This window comes from Sinohyriopsis cumingii, unplaced genomic scaffold (assembly GCF_028554795.1).
Source record: "Sinohyriopsis cumingii isolate HCF-2022 unplaced genomic scaffold, ASM2855479v2 utg000881l, whole genome shotgun sequence".
NCBI lineage: Eukaryota > Metazoa > Mollusca > Bivalvia > Unionida > Unionidae > Sinohyriopsis > Sinohyriopsis cumingii.
In genome coordinates, this window is record NW_028315939.1 from 669,081 (window position 1) to 692,665 (window position 23,585).

Here is a 23,585-nt window from a genome sequence, read left to right on the forward strand (position 1 = left end):
CGTATACACACACACAACACATACATAGGCGCGCGCACATTTACATACATACATTCTCATGGAAATAAATATTGATAATGTACGCACGCACTTTTAAAGGTGGAAAATATTGAGATATCAGCATCGAACAAAACTGAAACTAGACAAGTTTGTCTATTATGCCGCCATCGCAAATATACCATTTACTGCATAAGACGGCTTACCCCAAAACTTGTCTTGAAATGAGGTATGAAGTTTTGGTTTCGTAGTATTTGAATGGACCCAATGTTCCAAATAATTGTACAGCTCCCCATTGCTGGTTTTCATAAGCAGAACTATTGTTCGAAGCTATTTGTTCTCAAATCCGCCTTTGATAGACCGTGGCTAGTTACTGGCTATTAACCTTTAGGTATTATATAAAAAACATCAAGAGAGAAACGTTCATAAAAAATTATTTTGACGAAGAGAAAAAATAACCATTTAAAAAACCTATCAAATGCAAAATTAAAATAGTTTCGTGCTACTTTAGGGAGCACAAAATGCCAGAAAATATTTTCAAGCGGTCGAGAAACACTAGCTGAAATCTAGTGTGTTGCTGGTGCTTACCATAATTACAAGGTTACTAAATCAGATACATAAGATTGTTGTAAAACTTAAACATCTAACGATAATAATAATAATAATAATAACAAAAACAAAAACAGCAACAATAATAATAATAATAATAACAACAACAACAACAACAATAATAATAATAATAATAATAATAATAATAATTAGGAGGAGGAGGAGGAAAGGAGGAAACCTTATTACAAGATGTCTGGAGAAATATGTAATATTTTTGACAAATCGTGTGCGATGATATCTATATATTACAGTTTAACAGCAGGCCAATAAAATGCTGGCTGTATGGTGCCGATTAAGACTGAAGTTCTAAAATGTAAGTAGGTATTGAAAATACGATAAATGCAACACTTAAAAAAAAACTTTCAACATGTCTGATTGTTAGGACTGGCTGAATTTTCTACGTTTATAAACAATTAGGAAATAAAGTTACAGATAGGACGGAAGACTATTATGTTCATATGATACAAATTCAAGGCAGTCACAGTCTCAAATTCAATTCGCGCATGAATAAGGCAGAAAATTTCCAACCCAGCAATTCAGTCACCCTCTGTGTGTGGCATGGGAATGATTGACATCATGAACTGAACAGCTTTTGTATGTAAAAATAGCGGAAATGTAACATTCAATTGATTTTTTAAGGAATAGAGGATTCAGGAATTAGTTAGTAAAATATTATCACAGTTAGTCTGAGCCATTTGAAGTAATTTTATATGGGACGTTTAATATTTAAAAAGTAGATTATCGTGGAGCGGACTGACTCATTCAAAATTACTATTCGAACGACAGGGCTATATTTTCGATGTTCTGTAATAATTCCTACAGTCTAACTAGTAACACCTGCATCAGTCCAAATTTTTATCTACCAAAATGAAGTACGAGAAAAACACTTTATTTTATTAGTAAGTAACAATACTCGTCCGTTTTGTTTCCTTACACTGGTCTCTAATTAATTTAGCATTAACTCAATATTTTTCACGTTAAAATAAATAAATAAGGCACAATAGTACTGTCTCCATCATTGGCAATCAATATAAAGAAAGCTTAAGTTAAGTTTGTTTCCCAAAATTGGCAATTTTATCCCAAACTGTTCTCTTCCTTTTTCTCTAAAACAAAAGAAAATAAATAATTTCTTAACGATTGCCAGATCAATAGTAAATTGGAAAGTGCAACGTCTTGCAATTTCTACGTGTCTCACGAATGAGCCAATTTTAATTCTTGCCTGAAGGCTAGTTGCCAAGATCTTGATGTAATCAGGGAAAAGAGATAGCTCTCAAGCCACGTGACACTTCCGGTTCCAAAACATTATGGAAACGACATCTGACTCAATATTTCATCACACACAAGTGTAATCTACTGCACAAGTGAGATAGCAATGCATGAAGGTCTACGTGCTTGCTGTACAATATAATTATGTAATAAACGTTGAAGATTTTTGTTCTGTCCCTTGATCTTTTTTGAAGAAATCCACCAGTCATTGAAACGAACTAATGAAATCATAACGTGATTCTTATAGTTTTAATAAACTGAAATATGAAGACTGTTTCACTCGATTACGATCCTACCTAAATTCCAATCATTTAGGTATTGATTTATTTTGAACGTTATGCTGGCTTTGGTTTTAATTGTTTTCGAAGTAAATTTTTTAAATGAATTTGGCTGTATATTGACTTAATGATAACGTAGTACCAATACTCCTTGTACAGCACGCATACATTTCCTTGAGAGAAACAAATATATGTAAAAGACTAGAGAATAAATATAATGTAGTTATGTTCGCCAAAAATTGAATCTGTGAAAACTGAATTCTAACCTTGTTTGTTCAAACATGCATTTAGAAAGACTGGACCAAATATTTTTGAACATAATAATGCTTCATAAAAATGATTATATTTCAGTTTTCGTCAACCAACATCACGCAAGTGGTTATTAAAGGTTCTTAAATCATGTGTATTTTTCTTTGAATAACTGTATAGGGATAAAACTCTGAACAATAATTTTATTTGATCCAAACTGTCTGTGCCACATTTGACAGGAGACGCCGCTTGGGTTTACTTTAGCAATATAGGACGTGTTGCAGCTCTGAGATTTCAGCTGCTCGTGCTCCTGCACTGCCTCTGCGATTCTCTTCTGTTCAAAGTCTGTAAATCCAGTATGAACGAGACTCCACCAGGTGGAGCGATCCTGTGTGCGACCTTCCAGTGACTCAAGGTCAAGCTAGAAATGGTGCAGGGATGACTGAGAGAATATTTGAAGTGTACCTTCTGACCATCCTAAAATCGCTTTGTCTCCTTCAGGTCTCCTTAGACCTTCGTAGACAGACGCTCTTCTGTCATCCTGGTGACGTGGTCTGCCCGTCTCACCAACAGAGTTTTAATGCTTAAAATACCTGTCCGTGTGAGAACCTCATTGTCCTGTCATCTTATCCTCATCAGTTTCCTCATGCAGCCAATGTGAAAAGAGTCATTTCCTGGGCATGGCGCTTGAACACCGTCCAGGTTTCACAAGCATACGACAGGATTGGCAACACAATTACTCTGTAGACTTTGTAGACTTTCGGTTTAGTCTGCTTTCTCAGTGCTCCCGCATATTTTCATGTAGTCTGTCAACGACCACACTTGCTTTAACACTTCTGGTGTTGGTTTGTTCATCGGTGTGGACTGCACGTGGCAGTGTGCTGCCAAAACACGTTAACTTGGACACTGCCATGAGGGTGTGATCCCTTTATATTAATTGTAGGCTCTTCAAACGGCTTTCCAGTTGTAGCTTGGTGCATCACCTTTGTCTTCTTGTTCTTGATTGTGACACCGACATTGTCACAAGCTGTAGACATATGACCCATACCATATTGCATGTAAGTCTCCGATTTGGTATTCGGAGAGATCATTAACAGTCATTTACTGTAACTTTGTCTTCGCCTGTAATTTCCTCAGATTGATTAGTTTGCGTCAATCTGGTATCTAATGTCGATCCCAGTATCCTGATCACTGAAGACATCAGTAAGCAGAGAACATCATACTGAAAAGGGCTGGGGCCAATACACAGCTCTGACTGATTCCATTGGTGAATGAGAATAGTTTAAATTAATCAGTGTCGTACGCGACATGAACGAACATACCATCATGGAACTATCGGACCAACAAGACAAATTCATTTCGGCAGCCCAGTTTTGCCGTAATCTTCCATAAGGCCAGGCATCTGTCAGTGTCGAAGGTTTTTGTTAGGTCAACGAATGTCGTGTACAAGTTGAAATTACGTCCGAGGCATTTCTTCTGGAGTTGACAAGCATCAAACACCATGTATGTGGTCCCTCGTCCTTTGCTTAAGCCACCCTGACTCTCTAACAGGAACCCTTGGTCGCTGTATGCCCAAGACGATTCATTACAATTCTGGCAAGTATTTTGCCGGCTATTGACAGCTTAGAGATGCCCCGATGGTTGTCGTAGAATAGTCTGCTGCCTTTCCGCCTGTACAAGCATACATCGCCTTTTTACACTTGGGGTATAGTTCCCTGAACCCAGTTTGACTAGAAGAGTTCAGGCAATTTCTGTGCCATGTACGAACATCCGGCTTAGCAAACCTATGCTGGTAAAACATATGCTCAAGGACCTTTGCACTTTGATAGCAGACCAAATGCCTACACAGTTTCAGTCAGCACTGGGGGATCAGCAAAGTGTCGATTTCCACTTGGAGCAGAAGATAAATCGCCTCATTACTGCTAGATGACTGTTGATAGAAAATTCTGTTGTAAAGTTCTGCCTATCTTGGCAGTATATTTCCTTTGTCAGTGAGCAGCGCGGCGCTGATAGAACTAATTGTTGGAGATGTTCTTGATGGTTGTGAACCGTAGATTGTCTTCAAAGCATCATACAATTTCTTCATTTCACTCCTGTGTGCGTATAACTGATTCTCATCTGTCTTATTGCTGAGCCATGCATCTTGCAACTCTCATATCTGGAATTGGATAGTGCTATTGGTGTTGCTGACAAGCCTCCTACTTAGACGATGAATTGCCGTCTTATAAAAGGTCTTCTATAGCCGATGTTTCTCATTAAGAAGTCTCTGTATGGCAGGTGTGTGACCGATGGTTTTTGGATGCACTTGAGTACACAGTCTCTGAAGGATGGAAAGTTTTCCTATATATTCTTGGAGTTTATTTCGATTGTATCCATTTGGCTAAACCATTCTTTGAAAAATGCTTGTTTCACATTCTGTTTCAATCTGGCAATAGTAAGCCTTTTGGGCCTTTTTGGGCCTTGTGGCGTCTGTTAGGCTGGATTCGGATATATAGATTGGAGACTATCAGCATGTGGTCAGTTCATCGTTCGATACTTCTCATGGTCTTTGTCGCTCTGACATCCTGCATGTCTCTTCTCGTAACGAGTATATGCAAAAGTATGTGAATGAGAAACCAACTATTTAATCTTAGGGATGGGTGAATGGCGAGATGTTTATTTTTTGGAATAGGTAAATATTCACAGCAATCAGTCATATGTAAATATTCACAGCAATCAGCTTTAGGTAAAGATTCACAGCAATCAGTTTTAGGCAAATATTCACTGCAATCAATTTGACGTAAATATTCACTACAATCAGAGTTACGCGTTTATGTATACCAAGGTACAAACACTTCTATTTTGTTTGGTGATCGATGTCTGTGACAAACTTGGTAATCTAATAAAACACATCCAACCAAATTAAACAGAAACGTACGCAGGCTAACCACATTAAATAAAATAGCTTTTTCATGCAGAAATTTTGAAATATATGTTTTGGTCATTGTATGCAAGTGTAACTCATGAGTTTTACAACATGGACCAAAAGTAACGTGTTTGAAAAGAACCATCTTTCTCCAGATAAAATATGACGAGAAATGGTAGAAGCTTTCATACAGATCAACAGAAACACAATGCTGTTGCGATTAGAATTTCCATTTCAAGACAAAACAACTTATGTGTGCATAAGGTAATGTGTTCACGTTGGCAACCAATAAATATTTGCAATAATGCATAGACAGTGCCGATTTATTCATTTTGATGATGGCAATCTCGTTTTGGTAAGACCTGAGTTTATCTGATATTTCTTGTGACTTAAAAAGCAATCTTTGTACATTGCAAATTTCTGGTATTTGGATTACTTTAGATTGTATTCTTTGATAAACATTCATTTCGTCTTTAGCTGTCTTCAACGAATAACATTTTGACCTTAAATCACAAAGCTCTCTAATTGGAATATCGTTCAATTTATCTTTGAAGCGTTCTGGAACTTTCTTTTCAAATGTTTTGGTACTAAATATGTTACCTTTGGCTGATCATCAATGCCATTTAACTTTATGTTACCCTTGACATTGCTGGAAAGGTTTTAATTTTGAACATACTAGTACCTACACAAGTATCTACACAAATTATCTGTGGAAGCGTTGAAAAATCTCATTCTGTCACCGTATTTGTTTCGGAGCTGGTTATCGTCGACTTTCGTCCTTTAGCCACTCGGCTAATGTTAGTACTGTTATTCCTTTATAGCATGGTTTGATTAATTTGATATTTTTCAAACCGTTCTTCTGGCAAAACGATCTTTCTGGCATTTATGCAATTTATTTTCATTTTCATATTGTCGATACTGTAGATTTTTTCTCCGAGGTTTTTCGCCTGTTTACCATAAAACACTGTTATTCATTGGTGTCATTTTCCAAATCATTTTTACATTTTGTCCTAAGTTTGTGTTCAGGGCGATGTAAGAGTTTAGTCACTCTTGCTGTTCAAATGTATCGTTATAAGTTTTATATCTATTTTCAACGTACATAAGAGGTTTAGTCCCATCGGTTGCGTACCATTGAAATAATCAACCAACTTCTTTTCCCAGTGAGATGAAGCATCTTTGACTGGAATTAGTTTCTATCGAGCTAAAGGGTAGTCCGTTAGCAGCAGAGAGGGTGGACAGACCAATTTTGGAAGCGTCCAAAAACCGAAATAAGCCTTCCTACAAATGATCGAAAAATAAAAAAAAGCGTCAACAGATTTAAAAAAGCATCGACACTTTACTGAGAAAATCTCTCCGGAATTTTTCTAATTAATATTACTCCATTGTCGTTGGTGATTTTTTTCTAGTTTATTATGCACGCGTTTTACGCAATTACGTCTTCGCGAGGTCCCACCCTCTCTGCTGCTATTAATTTATCCAAATATTTTATCAAGACCTACACGATATCTTGTTCTGGGATCATGTAGTGCTATTGTTATAAATCCATGCGGAGTAGCTTGCGCTCGTGAAAAGAAGTTTCTAAATTTAATTATATCCATGTCACCGCTGCACCAAGTTTGATGAATATTTCTCATCGTGTGTGTATCAACTCCATTAAACACAACTAAAATATTACAGTTATCTCTGATCACTTTTGGTATTTGTGTGTATCGTTGAGTAACATAAATGACATCAGTGTTTTTATGTCTACCACGGGAAAAAATCCTAGCTGGATCTGATTGTTTATCCAGCTTCACATCATCGTATACAACCAAATTATTAATAAATCCGTCTATGGAATCTACTGATGGTGCTTCATCAATATCGGTTATAAACTTGATAACATCGTCATCCAGTAATCGCGCGTTTTCATTAAAATCCTTGAGCACATCATAACATCGTTGATCATCAACTGACGGGGTTACCAAATACAATTTATCCCACTTTAACCATCTCATTATAAGATTAAGTAACAACTGTGTCTTTCCACTTCCAGATGGTCGTATTATTATCATTCTGATGGAATTCGGTAACGCAGGATGGTGCTTGACAGGTTTTCGTTTTCTTGTCGCTGAAAAATCAATTATCTCCATGCTGTATAAAATATCCCTGGATTTATGGTGTGTGAAGTGCAGGAAGCGTACCCCGACGGATACACTAACAACTATTACCACAAAAAATAACAGATCAGCGGTTACGGGTAAGTGTACGCGGTGTGTTACAAAGAAATTTAAATTTATTCCCGGTGATAATTCAGGGACAAAGACAGCGTTAAAAAAAAGCAACGTGGAGGTGATATTGCAGCAAAATTAACAAAATTACCCGGGACTCCGTGGGCTAAATACCCTGGAGAAAAACACCTACCAGGATATAATTATTGCGGTCCTGGTACTCGACTCGATATCAGGCTTGATAATCAGGATCGACCAAAACCAGGGGAGGAACCAATAAACGCTATTGATAAAGCATGTCATGCTCATGATGTTGCGTATAAATGCAATGATCTACAACATAGGCATATTGCAGATGTGAAATTAATTCATGCGTTAAATTCTATAAAAAATAAAAATATCAAACAAAAATTAGCTAATTGGTTAGTAAGATCCGCGATGAAAGGTAAATTAGCGCTAGGTCCTGGTAATGTCTAAATGGAATCGATTTATTATTCACCAATTGGATACTGGAAAGGTAAAGCAGCAACTAGTAAACTCGCTGATGCAGCAGCGGTTAAACATTCTACTGCTAAAGCGTGGTTATCCAAACAGGCAATATGGCAAATTTACTTACCGCCACCTAAGCAAATTCGATTTGCACATTTCAGTGTCAGTGTTCGTAATGAAGTTCATCAAGCTGATATTCTGTTTTTACCACATGATACTGTACGTAGAAAAACGTACAAATACGCGCTAACCGTTGTTGATGTTGCAAGTAGATATAAGGAAGCAGAACCGCTATCAATGAAAACAGCTGCTGAGGTAGCCCATGCTTTTAAACGAATTTATGAACGAGGTGGTCTACGATGGCCACAGCTGCTACAGGTTGATCCTGGCAAGGAATTTCTTGGTCCAGTATCATCGTCAATGAAGCAACATAATACCAAAATACGACGAGGACATACTGCGATTCATCGTGATCAGGCAATTGTTGAACGATTTAATCGAACGCTAGCTGAGCGGTTATTTGGATATCAATACACAAAGGAATTTATTCAGGATACGAGATCTCGTGAATGGGTGGCAAGATTACCAAGTGTGATAACTGCATTAAATAATGAAACAACTCGAACGACCAACATCAAACCTATTAATGCAATTACAAAAAAAAATATACCTACACAACAACGTGATCTTTCAGCACAGCCAGTATTAGATAATATCACTGTAAGGTATTTATATGAGCCCGGTGAACTTGAAGGTGGTAAGAAAAAGAGCGATCCTATCTGGAGTGTTACCACACACAAGATATCCACCGTAACAAGATCCTCAGGTAGACCTGCAATCTACCGATTAGATTCAACTGCTCCTCAACGTGGATTTGTACGTGAACAATTACAAGTAATTCCCGAGGATACACAATTACCACCGCGATCACTTAACTAGCACTGGTACCAGTACCCCTACGTCGATTACACTCAAGACAGGTCAACATGGTATTTTCTCGTGTATGACCGCGACTGTTATCTTTTCTATCCACGGTAAATTATTTTGGATTATTATTTAAATATCTCCATAACATCACACAATTACAACTTGTACAATGATTATTTTCTTGATGTTTTAGCGCGCTGATGTAATCAGTGTCAAGATCAAATTCTCGATTATTTTTTTTATCAGATTGTTTATAACCAGCTAATTTTTTCTTATTACATCATTGTCAATATCATCACTAATCACTGACTCGTCCAAGACAATTCGTCTCAATTGAGATATTCTTCTGACTCGAGACACTGCGAGATAAGCTAAGTTTGACCACTCGATACGATCATCGACGATTCAAACAACTGTATCAGTAATAGTTAATCCCTGAGATGAGTGAATTGTCATTGCGTATCCTAGCGTCCACGGGGATTTATCAGCACGTAGAGCATCTTCAACAACATCAACATCAACTGCGACAATATAATTCAACACAAGGTTCTGTTTCCTTGACTCGGTCTGTCCTGGTATATCAACATCAATATTCTGCCGCCGTGTATCAGCTGGTCGATAACATAACGGAACTAGCAACGTTGGATATTTTTCTTTATGCAACTGAAACAACTCCCGTTGAAGTGTATCACGAACTATCCTTCTACTTGCAACTATCAGATCATTTGGTCGCCATGTTTGTAGAAAGTCGTTCATGTGTGTTTCTGAAATTATTCCACGCATTACTTCACACTGAATTTTATTCGGTTGTAGACTGATTAATGTTTTAAATTCCTTCAACGTTGCATCAAGTGATCTATGATCATCAGTTATTTCTTCATAGTAATCAACGAAATTTTTCAGCCATCCATGTGGAGATGGTTCAACAAACGGTGGTGGTTGACCGTGATCGCCACACATTATCACGGCAGTATTTCTTGTTAACAACCAATCTAGAAATGTTTTAATGTTTCCAATGACACAGTGCATATTTCATCCCAAATAATGATCCTTGGAATGTATTTCTCGCCCATCCTTTAAGATGTCCATGTATCACCCTTCCATCGGAAGAAGCTGTGATAAGTACACGATTGTACTCCTCGTTGTTTCTTCTCTCGCGCGAGTCTGTGTGTAGGTGTCAGCACGATCATATCTGATTTTTGAAATAGTTCGATCGCTCGAGTGGTTTTACCAAAGCCTACTGGTCCGTTTATGTATATCGTTTTATATCTAGCTATTGGATCATATACCGATTGTAACAACGAATTTGTCGATGATATATTTGATCGTTGATTTTTATAATGATCATCTTTGATCGTAACATCTGCTGATTCTGAATAATCAAGTATATTTTCTTTCTTTATTCTCCATGAACCCCACGGTGCATCATCGTCCGTAAAATCATCCAACAACGTTGCATATTTCTTATCGATGTAGAACGAATCCGTTGCAACCCTAACTGCGGTATCAGGGAATTTATTTATCATAGATAGCAAGTTTATGCTCACGTAGGCCAACATCGATGATCTTAAATGCGTATACTGAGGCGATTCTCCATCCATATAGCTTACAATCGTACCTAATCGTGTTTCATTTGATAAATAAACATCTTTATAAATATATTTCTCGCTGCTGCATCAGCAACTATAAAATCGTATTCGGTATCATCCAGTATTAATCGTGCATGACGTTGTTTATGATCATATGCTCCACCTTGAGTAAACTTTCCTATTATTTTTCTTCCAAGATCCTTTGACGTTTTATCGCTATTATTGAGTTTAATCTCGAGGATTCTAGGAGCTTCTTTGATGATATCATCCTTGAAAGCATCAGGACATTTTTCTCTAAATTCCTTAATGACCTCATCGAGACTGATATTTTTCCTTGGTGGTAACCAAACCTCGGTTTGTTTCTTATATGATATAATTGCCTGACTAACCACCAACGATACCAATATTGCACAATCGAGCATATATCGTAATAAAACTACTGGTGCCCAGCGTTTTTCTGAGAAATGTCTACCAAACCAAACATAACATATCGTATGAAGATCCATAGCAAACTCGAATGATTCAACACAAGCAAATCCAGTTAGATCAAAATCCGGCAATGGTCCATTTATCGATACTCGCGTCATTTCATGTGTTGGATGACCGAACCTTGCAAAATACTTAGAACAATCTCCGTATCCGAGAAAACTTCCTGGATAACACGCAACCATATCAACAGATATCATATCGTTGCAATTATATTTGGTATTCCACAATCCGCCGTGGCCATACTCGACACAACTTGATGGTATATCCGAAAGAACTTCATTTCGGTTTGGTTTCCACGAATTTTTTTTCTCTAGCAACATGAGCTGCAACAGATGAAACAGTAAAACAGTTGCTGAGCAACTCATCAATATTTTCTGAATATTTTTGAGCAAGATTTTTCATTTCCTCATGATGGGATTCTTTACGATATATTTGATCGTTGGGTCGCACAAATTGATCATATTTTTCATCATCTGAGCTCTTAAATAACCACACTGACACAGGATCGTTTTTATTTATTTTGTTAATAAAATCAAACATGTTATCATCATAAAATTTAACAGTTCGATTTCGTGGAAATATTGTTACTGCGCTAGTCCATGCATGCGCGTTATGATCAATAATTTCGATCGAAGCTCCTTTTGATTTATATTTTGATTCATATAATATTTCTCCTGTTATTGTCGCTACGATTATTGGGAATTTTAATCTTTTTCATAACTCAGTGACATCTTTGATAGACGTCGCGGTATTTTTAACTGTTTCTCCCCACCTGTTTATTATTTTACCTCTTTTATCTGTTAAACCGTTTCCACGGGCCGCGTTTGTAAAATGTTATATTACTCGTTCAGCTACACAGTTGAACAGACATGAGATGCACCATCTGCGTGAAATTCTTGGCGTCGTAAATTTTATTGATCAAACCTTTATTTTTCCGATCAGCCAAATCTCGTATCGGCACGTCAGGAGATATCCTGCCGAGGTTGAATTTACTTGTTTTCCAAGGCATGATTCTGGATACTCTCTCAAACTCATCCATGTTATATTTCAGACAAGTATTTAATAAAAAATATTATATATACAATGTCTCAATGCAAATGGTTGATGATCGGATCATTAACTCGTTGTAATAAACCCTGCAGAAAGGAATTCTGCGGACAACACTTGCAAAACGTTCACCGTGGAAGCTTAGGACTAATACCATGTCTGCGATGTGGTGCTGGAGTACGAGAAAAAACACAGTTGTGTGTGTGTTGTGGTGGTAAACGATACAGAGAGCTTAAAAGATATCATGATAAAAAAAATAATGACCCTTACAGAGTCAACGACAACGCCATAAAATCCGTGGAGGATTATCTAAGTTTTCAGACAAATTATGATTTAAACAAATGATATTATTGTATAATGGAGCAAAATGAATTTGTCCCACATCTATAATAACAAACTACGAATCAAATATTGATGGTGTGATCAGAAATTGTCGATTGAAAAAACCAGTTGGTTCTGTTAATAATACTGATTACCTATTGTTTACTGCTGGGAAAAAAACCTTATCTCTGTCATCGATTTGTGTATGAATGTCACAAGGGGTTGATCAAAGGCGGTCTTGTGATCGATTATATTGACGGGAATCCTCAAAATAATTATTTATCCAACCTTCAAACTGTTGCACAGAGCGAGAATAATACACGTGGTAATACTGGGAGATGTAAAACAACCGGAAGGAGAGCGGTGAAATCTACAAATATAGAAACTGACGAAGAAATTATATTTCAATCAATGAATTTAGCTGCGAAATATTTTGATATCTGCCGGCGTTCGGTACAATTTGTCGCGGAAAATATATATAAATCCACTCATTCCAAGAAATATAAACAAAGAATCACCTTCCAATATTGTTAATGAGATAAACTATCATCACTACATTAAATTGTATTTATTAACCATTTATTAATTATTTATCCTTTTTTGTCAGAAAGCCTCACTTTTATACTTCTTATTTTTTTACTCATGTGAAAGGGAGATTATTCTCTAAATATATATTTATCCGTAGATTTCTGATTTTTATGATCGTAATTAGTCAATTAACCATCTACGTCGTAACTAATATCAATAATTATACCAAAGAAAGATATTTATGGTTTTTAGCTTACAAAATAGAAGAATAAACGTATTTTACATCGTATAATATAGCGGAGTTATTTTTAGATCTGTTACGAGAAATCGAGGCAGAACACGCAGTTTGTATATTTACAATCTGTTTAGAAACCGCTGTTATAATGCATAAATATATAAACCGATCTGTAGGTAAAAACGTTTGATAATGCAGTGGTAGTATGTAAATATATTTTATCAAGACAGAACACGCTGTTTATATATTTACAATCTGTTACGAGATATCTTGGCAGAACACGCTGTTTATATATTTACAACATATTCAGAAACCGCTGTTTTAATACAGAAATATTTACAGTCTATTCAGAAACCGCTGTTTTAATACAGAAATATTTACAATCTATTTAGAAACCGCTGTTTTAATGCAAAAATATGTATAACTTACAATCTATTCAGAAACCGTCGCTATAATAATTTCTAAAACGTATATTGTTAGATGATTCGATAGCTCAATTGATAACGTATTGGACCATGATCCTCTGGCCCGGCGATCGAATCCCCATGGCTGACAACTGTAGGTGGTTTACGGATATTTACGATTTTTATAATTGATTGGGGGGCTCGAAACTCAACAGAAAAAAGGACACCCACTCACCACATCACTGGTGGTAGATATATGTTTTGTATCACCCACGGGCTGATTATTGGGGGGGGGGTGTCAAAATTTGCAGAACGTAGAATAAATATAAAATATTTCAATATAAATAAAATATTTCAGAATAAATATATAATATTTCAGAATAAATATATAATATTTCAAAATAAATAAAATATTTCTGATAAAAATAAAACATTTCTGATAAAATAAAATAATTCAGAATAAATATATAATATTTCAAAATAAATAAAATATTTCAGAATAAACATATAATATTTCAGAATAAATATATAATATTTCAAAATAAATAAAATATTTCAGAATAAATATATAATATTTCAAAATAGATATATAATATTTCAAAATAAATAAAATATTTCAGAATAAATATATAATATTTCAAAATAAGTAAAATATTTCTGAAAAATCTACGATAAAAGTCTTACGACAGAAATTTTAAGATTTCACATACAGATTTACAAGTAGTTGTTCCCCACGCAGGTCAATTAAGTGTCCAATGTGGTCAGTTAGTTTGAAATTTATTCGTGACAAATACTGGTTATGTGTACGTAGATAAACAGGATTAGTTGGCTCTTGCACGATCAAATCGCCAGGGGGAACTTGTGGTGTGAACGTGTATAAAATGTATCCTTGTTGAGCCTGATTTGGTTTTCCGAGATCTATTTGATAGCTACCATCGATCACATCACAAACTAGATTGACTGCGATCGTTGAAGTTATATTAACGATTCCCGGAGATACATGTCTACCCCGCCGTATGGATCATTATCATATCTAAGAACAGTTGCTGGTGGGGCTATTTTTTTCCATGCATCGAGTATTTTAGGAACGTTTTCATTGATAATTTTGTTTAGTTTATCTTTTGTAAACTTTGGTACTATAAATTCGAGATTATCCGGTCCTTCATACTCTTTTTCTGATATTGTATAATGATTAAGAAATGGTCTTCTAGGACGGGGGCAGGAAAGAGCATGTTTAAGTGCTGCTTCAACAAAAATATCATTAATATAATTGAGATCTGATCCTACTTGATTTAGATGCTGTATTGACTCAATAATTTGTTGTTTTATATCCTCGGAATAATGTTGTAATAACGACAAAAGCAGATTTTGTATTTTGTCAATTGATTGATGGATCTCAAAATTAATGGGATTAGAATACAATCTAAAAACATTCATATACGTTATTTCATCACCGAATTTATAAACCCGATCCGCATCACCGGCTCTATTCCATGGAAATTTTTCTCTGTATTCTGGAGTTATTATAAACTTTGTTTCATCTGTGATAAAATCATTTAACTTCGGTTCTGGTGTTCCATGGTATTCTGGCGCAATATCAGGCCAACCTAGTAAGGATCTTATCGTGGACTGATAAATATCAACGACGTAATCAGGAGAATGTATCTCGACCGCAGAAGATAACGTCGGCTCATGAACGTTAATCGATATTTTTGACTCTTCCGGTTATTGATTTCTTCGATCTCATAACTACCAGTTGGTATTCCAACAACAACCCAGGCAGGTGTAAACTTTGGGTTTATTCTTATTAGCAAATACAAGTGAATTATTTGCTGGTGAATCAATTAAATGATCTCGATTTAATATTTGGCCAACTATGGTATACTCGTAATTGCGCTAGTGCAATTTCATTCGCGCGAATTGCAGTTGGAAAATTGATGCTAAATTCAGGATTAATCGAGCTTACCGAGATCATCGTGGTCTTGTGCGGGGTTGTGTTCGTCACGATCTGCTGGAGTAATTCCGTCATTATTAATACTCGTACCTTTAACAGCACTGTTATATATTTTAATCATTTCTGAAAACTCGAAATCAGAAATTATTCCATCACTGAGACTCGCTGATAACAACGAAGATAACTTCGAGTATGCGACCGTCGCTGTATGTAATCTTATCATGTAATCGGATAATTTTTCATTCGTGCAAGTGCATATTTTTTTGCAATGATATTGAGAACACCTGCAATCGTTGTTGCTGCTGAAATACAAATAGTTACAGCTACTGGTGCCATCATTGTCACCGCTGATAATATCACACCGGTTCTAGCAACAACAGCGGATAATGAATAAACGATTACATCAACGATAACCAGTCGTCGTCGATATTTCTTTACTTTTACCATGTATTGTTCGACTCGATCTTTTAAGTTCGTTTGCCATTCACGCGCTTGATTGTACCTATAATGTTGCGATGCAACGTCGATTGAGGTACTCATTATATTTTATGCAGTAACCAATTGAAGTGTTTAAGCTACTAATTCCAAACACCACCAGTAAGATGTTGGGGTTAATTTCTTATCAGCTGATTCAGAATAAATATTTTTTCGTTTCCGCTATTTAATATAACAGATACGACCCCGGAAAACTTATGAGTTGAATGGCGCCATGGATACGTTGTAAATATTTCAAATTTTTCAGCACTGAACACAGACAGCCTGTACATGCCAGTGACTGTTGCGGTATACTTGACAGTTTTATTTTGCTGCGACAATGTTGCAAATCCCGATGATACTGTGTATACGATGTTGGTAATATGTCCGGGAGTAACCCCGCCGGGAATTTTAATCAAACTGGTTTTATTAACAATCTCAGGAATCCCCGCTACGATGTCTTGCTGTGTTTGTTTGATCGTGTCGATGTTCGTCTTGATATCAACGAGTTTTACGTCAACGGTCAACGGATTACCAAAAAACTCCTCTGCGGTTTCATTAATTTTTCTAAAATTTCTACGGAGATTTCTGAACGCGTTTGTGTGAACGTCATACTCGGCCCGCAATGTGGATAATTTACCATCTACGGTGTTGTAGTTGACGTCGACGTATATTTTTGTTGCGGAATCTTCGTCGGATGTTGGATCTCTCAAAACTACTATCTTATTCCCGTTCATGCTGAGTTCTCCCGTCATTGTGTCACCGGTATTTTTCAGGCGATTAGCAACACTTGCTGTAATTTGATCTCTGATGGTTGTAAACGATGTACTTGAATCCCTGATTCTGCCGCTGTCAGTAAACACAGGGATATTATCCGTGACCGCGCCGAGTACTCGTCGAATTATATCATTCCATTTGATATTGCTGGTTTTTAGTTTTCCGTATCGGTCCTGAAAAATAACAACCTCATCTGGGTCAACTGCAGCAAGATTCATGATATCAGCGAGATCATCCTTAGTCGCGTAATTCGACAGACCAACGTCGCCAGACTTTTTCTTAACGCGTGAAGATCTTCTTCCGTAAATATCAACCATTATATAAGATCTAAGATCTGTTTAAAACGAATTGGTTACTTGTATAATCATGCACGACTTTATGTGGCGGTTTGGATGATTTTGATATAGCGTTAAGTACATTAATTACTTCACGGCCGCATATTGGCGGATCTGTCATTGTTTGTGTGAGTAGCGTTGAATACCAAACTTGCGCGTGAAGTGGTGCAACATACTTGATAAATTCAATGGTGGAGCTAACCCGTATGAATCAAAATAAACGATTCCACGTGGATCAACCGCGTATGATACCCAATGAGTACCGGGTCCTGAATTCGAGTCAAGATTAATAATACCTGTTTCGAGTTTGTTCGGTTGTTTCGGTAATTGATCTCGCATAAAAACACCTCTGAAGCTTTTTATTTTTAATCGTTTAGCAGCATCAAGTAAATCAAAATTTGATGCTGAAGCATCTAACGAAGTGATCCTGGAAGCCTTAGACCTCTTCCCCAACGAGATCCCGGTAATCTTAGGCCGCGTCCCTTTTTTTTGTACCCCTTTCCTGTTGCTTTCTTTAGAGCCATTGCATCAGCGGTTCCAACAGCACCTAATGCGGATGCTTTTGCTACGGCAGGTGCCGCTGCGGCAATTAATGCCGGAATAGCCGCGAGAAGTGGAAAAATACCACTGGTTTTAATTGAGTCCTTAACCGCACCCGCAGAGAGATTAAGTTTGACGCCTGTTTTTGATTGTTTTGCGCCGTTGAAATGTTTAAGTTGACGTTCTGATATTTTAACCACCCGTGATCTGATCTCGCTTTAGTAATATTTTCATTCCGCAGTTTTTTTGCTGAATTTGATTGAAGGTTTTTAATCTGACCAGGAGTCAGACTGACACTAACGTGATGATATGGCATTTTATGATAATACTCGTGTTTTTAAATAACATGATTAAAGATTTTCCACTGGTGCATCAATAACCCTCATTCGACCACTACCACCTTCAAGTAACATCGCTTTGTCACTGAGTATAACCGCGATTGCTCTGTAGGTGCCGCGAATAAGGGGTGGACCAGCTATATCAGGAGGAGGGTCAGTAACACGAGCTCGAAAGTGTATATCAACGACAGATTGCTTGGATAAATCAATATGTTCCAACTAAAAGTAATAAATCGGATATAATGTTGGAAAATCTAACTGTGATATTTGCAGCCCAGTATCCACGTTTTCATCACGTCCCATAAATGACATCAAACGATGATACACACGCACTACGTGATTTTGATCAAAATTTAACAATATATCTTCAGCTGGTTCTTGATGTCCATTTATCCGCAAGGAAACTTCATCTACTCCAAGTCTGTCAAATATGATATGTGAAAGTTCTTGGCTATTCGTCCGATTATTATTTTGCAGCGCAATACAAATATGTCGTGGCGCAGAAACACCTAGCTGTGATGCTATATTCCATGTAAATAAACCATTAACATAACTTTGAGTAGCATCTGTGGTTACTGTTAACCATGATAGCAATGATTTACCGCCTTGATCCGTAAAAGAGAGTAATTTTTGTTCTTCAGCAATAGATGGAATCATTACTGGCATCCACAATGAAAGCTTCGTTATATTTACTTTACCATCAGGAACACCAGCACCTCGCCAGATTGCATCATTATCATTACCTTTTCTTACGAGCAGAACTGTGTGTTTAGCTCCAAAGATGACCTTTCTAACATTTCTGCAAAATCCAAAGATGTGAGACAGTGGAATTGCACATGAAAAATTTCTATCATCTCCTGACAACGCTGCTCGGCGTGTTGCAAATCCTAGGTTGTAATTCGCATTAACTTTTCCCATAATATCAAAAGCACCTGCTGGTCTATCTTCATGTTCAAAATCAACTGGTGGATCAGCTGCAGGACCTCGTGGTGCTTGTACCTTAATATACTGAACATGATCAGCGTGGTCAGTAATATCCTTAGCAAACATCATTGTTGGATCGGCTGATCTTGTGTAATCATCAGAATATCTCGCTAGACCAATTATTGCTGTGGAAACATCGACATCCTTCTGAATTGATTCAATATTTTTTCCATCAATCATGTATGTGGCGCTATCAAACAGTGCCATAATCCCGTTGTTGACAAAACCAACACGCAAATTGGCACCATATGGCGTATTAGCTACAACATTCGTTACAATCTACCTTCTACTTCAGTAAACGCCTCAGCGGGTAAAAAATATCTACTTGTATCCTGAACCTGTAATTCGATTCTCCCCCGCTGATTTGGTTGTCTTGCGTCATAGGAATAAAATTGATAATCACGTACCGATTCATCTTTGAGGACCGGTGCATCCATGTCAAATGCTGGGTCGGACATACGTTTAAACATTTTATTATAATTACCATTTTTCCAAATGGTGATCTAAATTATCATCGTCGACGAAGACCGCTTCCTGCTATTAAATTTGCTGTTATATTTCTTTCTGCTTCTTCAGATAATTCCGCTAGTTTTTGATTTGCGGCTTGATTTATTATTTTACTGACATTTGCTGGCATAACTTCAGTGCTGGCCAGTTCCATTGGTTGCTGATGTTGTCTTCGTACTAATCGAGCTAGTATGTCCTTGACTGTCGAGAACGCTTTACTGGCAAGATTACCAATAGCGCCAGGAATTTTATCACGACCAGCCTCAATAGCCTTCATCCCTAATTGTTTTGCAATCTGTATTGCTTTTGGAGCCATCCTTCTAAATAGACCCTGAACAACATCACCAAGTCCATCTCCGTAAATTGCTTTGTAATTTGGCAGTCGTGAGTTTACTACCCTGACCATGATCGGTCCACGTTGAGCAGTGTGTATAATCATTTTTATATACTGATTAATTAATTGTTTAGTCGCTGTGATAATCATCAGCAATTTCATAAATAAGGGAACGATAAATGCTGCGATCCATAATACCACCTTGAAATAATCTTCGACAAATATCAGATATTTCATTGGTTATTTCTGGTGAATTATTTCCGGCACGTTTTCCCCCTATGAGAACTTCTAACCGTGACACGTCAGAAAGAACACTGTTAGGACAGGCAATAAGACCACCTCCTAAGCCACTTCCATTAGCGCCAGGAGGATCATCGCCAGGATATCTTTTTTTACCCAGTGAACGTAATTTCTCCTGCTGTTTAGTTTCCACATCTCTGAATATTTCTTTTCTTTGTTTCCATTCTTCTTCTACTTTTTGCTTCATTTCTTTTGCCATCTGTTCCCTTTTCTCTCTAGATGGTTTCAACATCATCTTTCTCTGCGGTGAAGAAGATTGTTGTTGTTCTATTTGTTGCAGAGGTGTAGGAAGTTGATATGAAGATTCCTGCTGCGAGAGTTGTTCTTGTTCTAGTTGTTTTATTTTCTCTTTATAAAGTCTTTTTACTTCTTTATCAAGATTTTTATATTCTAGATCTCTGGCTTGTTTTTTGTTTCTATATACGCGATATATCCATTTAATAAGATTATCATCACTGACTTTTTCATGACGGGGTTTTAAAATATCAGATTTATTAAATATGCCAAATAATATTGTTTCGGGTAATTTTTCTCTTTTAGTATTTCTAATATCCTCGACAAACCCTTTCCTAAATCTTGCAATCAATTCTAAGTTTTCTTCTATTGGTTTGGGTTCAGGTGTATGTTCTTTTCTCACGTCGGCGACTTCAGTACGAAGTTTTCCAATATCTTCAAGTATTTCTTCACCAACGGGTGGAGATTGAGCTGCAGCTATATCAGTTGGAAGATCTCGTAAAATCTTTTTTGTTTGTTTGGTTCTTCTTGCTATTTTTTCAGTCTGCGCTGCAGTTTGTTCTAATACTGGAAAAATACCCTTTTTCCTCTTCTCATCTTCCTCCGCAATATATCCCCATATAGTTTTTTCAACAGCCGCCGCAGCTTTCTTAGTAGCTGCAGTGACGGGTTTAAATAGTTTTTTAGTGTCCTCTTCGTACTCAACTTGTGCTTCCTGCTGCGCTTGCAAGTTTTTTCTGAATGAATCTCTAACAGGAAGAAACTTTTTGATTGCTTCTAATCGTTCTCGAGCTATCCTTGCAGTATGAGATTCCCGATGTACCATTATTTTAATATAACATAATGATTTAATTATAGCAGCAGAGAGGGTGGGACCTCGCGAAGACGTAGTTGCGTAAAACGCGTGCATAATAAACTAGAAAAATCACCAACGACAATGGAGTAATATTAATTAGAAAAATTCCGGAGAGATTTTCTCAGTAAAGTGTCGATGCTTTTTTTAATCTGTCGACGGTTTTTTTATTTTTTGATCATTTGTAGGAAGGCTTATTTCGGTTTTTGGACGCTTCCAAAATTGGTCTGTCCACCCTCTCTGCTGCTCCGTTAAATAGTCGAACATGTGTAATTTTTAAAATGCAATCTGTATCCTAGTCATTTTGGCGTTTTCAAGAAAGTGCCTTTATCTATCAATTTTATTTATTAATTTTCCATTTAAAGATTTTATCGACATGTATTGGCTCATGTCAAAATCAGAGGATCTTAGAATATAGGTATGTAATGGCATACCTTCACCTTGACCTTTCGTACTCACCAGTTTTCTTATCTTTTTATTCCATTACAAATCGTCAAAAATGTCATAGTCTGTCAAGTTTTCAAGTTCTACACGCGATGTCCTTAAGCTTCCGTCATTTGCTGATCCATATGCGCTATCCTAATGAGCAGGGGCTAGATTGTAATTTGTAATGCCCACATTACAAGATTCTTCAATAATTTCACATAACCTGAATGTATCTTACACTGCGTAAGTCACGTTGATATCCAAGTGTGTGGGGGATATAACGTGTAACAGTCACGTTGATATCCAAGTGCGTGTGGGATATAAAGTGTAACAGTCACGTTGATATCCAAGTGTGTGTGGGATATAAAGTGTAACAGTCACGTTGATATCCAAGTGTGAGGGGGGGTTATAAAGTGTAACAGTCACGTTGATATCCAAGTGTGTGGGAGATATACAGTGTAACAGTCACGTTGATATCCAAGTGTGTGCGGGATAGAAAGTTTAACAGTCACGTTGATATCCAAGAGTGTGGGGGATATAACGTGTAACAGTCACACTGATATCCAAGTGTGTGGGGGATATAAAGTGTAACAGTCACATTGATATCCAAGTGTATGGGGGGGGGGGGTTATAAAGTGTAACAGTCACGTTGATATCCAAGTGTGTGGGGGTTATAAAGTTCCATAGCCTCATGCAGGTGCCTCTAATTATTATGTGATGTGTTTAGATCGTTCAGTGATGAATACAACTTTTATTTTGGGTAAAGATGTTTTATTACATCGTTCAAAGCTGTCTGGGAAGTCGTATGCATAAATGTCTCTCCTCGAATATTTATATCTAAAATGTTTCAGTGTTTATGTACATTTTCACTACTTAAAATTTCGCCATATGTTGTATAGATTATCTTATGAATCTAAAGCTATACCGCAAACCTGATTGTCCTTTAAACTGTTATTTATTTTCCTTCTTTATTTATATCGACCGTAAAAACGTTACTGCATGCAAAATTTCACGTCGTAATACGGTATGATTTTCCTCTCTTGATCTGCAACAGTTTTACAACAGTTTTGGTGTACAAATGACAGTCATATCATGGCATGTTATCAGATAACTATGGTATGTATGTTCTTCGGTATTTAATATTCAAACTATATTCATTATCTCTGGACCTTTATACTTTCCTGTTAAGCCCCTCTATCCGTGTTATTGATAACTGTACTGGACACTTCACGTTCACATGCAGAACGTACGCCCCCGGTACACGCTACCTTTCGCGATTTCGTTACCACGGATATGATATATATGTGTGTGTATGTGTGTGATTTGGATTTTTAACGTAGCTTTAACAGTTTTACAGTCATATGGCTATGATGTCTGCAGAGTGACAGTTTATAGTGATGTCTAGCACTGGGCATCATGCCGCAGACATGTAGCATGATGTCCCACCCAGTCACATTATCAAAAACAGTTATTATTTAAAAAGAGGTTAGGTGAAAAGATAACTATTTCGTGTGTAATCCAACGGGATAGTAGGTGGGTCTAACACATGTATACACTAGAAATATGAGGCTAATAACTAAGCTAGATCTGCCATGTGTAGCTTTTTCCTGGTAAGTAGCTCCATATTTCTTATAAATATACAATTTTTCCTAGCTAACTGATCCAGTGCAAGTTCAAGAATATGTCGCGTGATTTTTTTTTATATGAACAAAATTTCGTGTAATCTTGTATCCCTCTCTCAATTTTTTGGACTTGCCCATATGCACGTTCAATGTAGTCATGAGCATCAATTGTTTTATGTACAAATTGTCATTTTATAATTATAATTTTTGTTGTGTATACCTGACATTTCTAAGCATAAATCCAATGAGTTAGTGCATGTAAGTGGGTTTTAAATTCCGATTTCTCTGGAAGTGAGCCATGGTGCACCTAGGGTCCTTATTATCGTTCTTTCTCCATCTTTTTGAGGGTACTAGTGCATGGCTG